At 31.1% G+C, this 2,039-nt stretch overlaps 1 non-coding gene across 1 annotated transcript; it reads right to left on the minus strand.

Annotated features, from left to right (window-relative positions):
- Nucleotides 1–236: 236 nt before the first annotated feature.
- LOC143689119 (U6 spliceosomal RNA) lies at nt 237–343 on the minus strand. Its single transcript, XR_013178586.1, has one exon. It is a non-coding gene; the product is annotated as a U6 spliceosomal RNA (small nuclear RNA).
- Nucleotides 344–2,039: the final 1,696 nt, after the last annotated feature.

Below are 2,039 nucleotides of genomic sequence, written 5' to 3' on the forward strand. Positions count from 1 at the left end.
AGATGTGTTAATGAGTCAATGTGGAGGATGTGAGAAAGGGAGGCATCAAAGATGATTAAAAATTTTGGAGAATATGTCATTTTTTTCACTGTAGTTTTCAACATTGATAAATTGTAAAGCAACCTACAATTATTTGGGATCTTAAAGTTTGAAAAGTTTGGGCCAAGTGAGTCTCAATTTTTAAAAAAGATGTGTGTGTGTATGCATTTTATTTTATTTTTTTCTTTTCTTTTTAAAAAAATATGGAATGCTTCACGAATTTGCATGTCATCCTTGCGCAGGGGCCATGCTAATCTTCTCTGTATCATTCCAATTTTAGTATATGTGCTGCCAAAGTGAGCACTGTATGTGCATTTTAAATGCAACAAAATTTAATTTTGTTTATCACATTAGCTGGGAAAACAGGCATTTAAAAGCCAGGGACCAGGGTTGTAAATCATCCATGGGCAGTCCTGCACAATTGAAGAACCATTCTGCCAGAAATTCCAAAAGCATTCTTGTTGAGAAACACTAGTGGAGCCACTTTTATGTATTTATTTTCTTTTATATCTGTTAATGCGCACTGAGGCAATGACAGCCAATTGTTCCAGTTCTGATCTTTTATCTTTTATCTTTTTCTCTTCCAGCCAAGTTCTAAGTGCCGTGAGGGCAAATGTCATCTTGTATTTACTTCTTTTGAATCCTCCTACAAAGAATAACAGAAACTACTTTCATTTGATATGCCTCCATTTGCAGCATTTACTCTCATTTATCCATTTCTGACTGGAGTGCAAGAAAAGGTATTTCCGGAGTTGAGACTAACCATAGCTAAGGAGTGATTTTTGAGTTAAGGACTCAGCATACAGCAGATAATAAATAAATATTAGCTCCTATTAATGATAATAACAGAAGGCATGTAAAGTTTTTTTACTTATTTTTTTTTTAGTAGAGAAGTTGTGGGTTTACAGAACAATCATACATAAAGTACAAGATTCCCACATACCAAACGATGATCATGCATCTATGTGATGATGTTGAGAGTTGCTGATTGCATATGTAGAATGGTATGATTTCTAAATGTTAGGTTAATTTCTTTTTTTCTGTTAATTAATTAAAAAAAAAAGAATAGAGTCCTAAATATAAGAGCTAAAACTGTAAAACTCTTAGAAAAGTTTAGGCATAAATCTTCATGACCTTGGGTTAGGCTATGATTTTTTAGCACAAGAAACTACAGAAAAATTAATAGGACTTCATGAAAAGTAAAACTTTTATAATTCAGAGAATAATATAAAAAAGTGAAAAGACAACCCACAGAATGTGATAAAATATTTGCAAATTATATATCTGACAGTGTCTTGTATCCAGAATACATAAAGGACTCTTACAATTAATAATTAAAAGACAACTCAATTTAAAAATGAATAGATTTTTCTAAAGAAGATATATAAACAGTTAATAAGCATGTGATAGATGCTCAAAATAATTCTTCATTAGGTAAATGCACCTCAAACCATGAGACATCCCTTCATATTCTCTGGAATGGGGGAGTGATATTAAGAGAATAAAGCGCATTGTTGGAACACGGAAAAAAAAAAAAGATTCCCGCATACCACCCTATTATTAACATCTTGCTTTGGTGTGGTACATGTGTTAAAATTTCTTAATTGAAGCATATGCCTGCCTTGTTTTCAAGGTCTTCTTGTTGCTAGCGCTTTGCCGAGTCTCTTAAATTATTATGTCTTGATAATATAATTCAAAAATTATTGTCAAATCAACAGTTTATTTTCTTAAATATAACATAATCCCAACTCTCCAATAATAGTTATTTCTTCTTCTCTTACAAATTTTGCCCACATGTAGTCAATTTTCCATTTGAAATAAAATTGAATATGTAGTCATTGTGATCTATTTTATTCACTTGGAAACATTTTATACTTTTCAATGTTTCTACCTAATTATCAGTTATTGTTTTTTAAAAATTTTCAGTCATTTTTATTCTTTTTTTAAATTGAGAAATCTTCACACGCATACATTCTATACATGGTGTACAATCAATGGCT

Source organism: Tamandua tetradactyla, chromosome 6, assembly GCF_023851605.1.
Source record: "Tamandua tetradactyla isolate mTamTet1 chromosome 6, mTamTet1.pri, whole genome shotgun sequence".
Taxonomy (NCBI): Eukaryota; Metazoa; Chordata; class Mammalia; order Pilosa; family Myrmecophagidae; genus Tamandua; species Tamandua tetradactyla.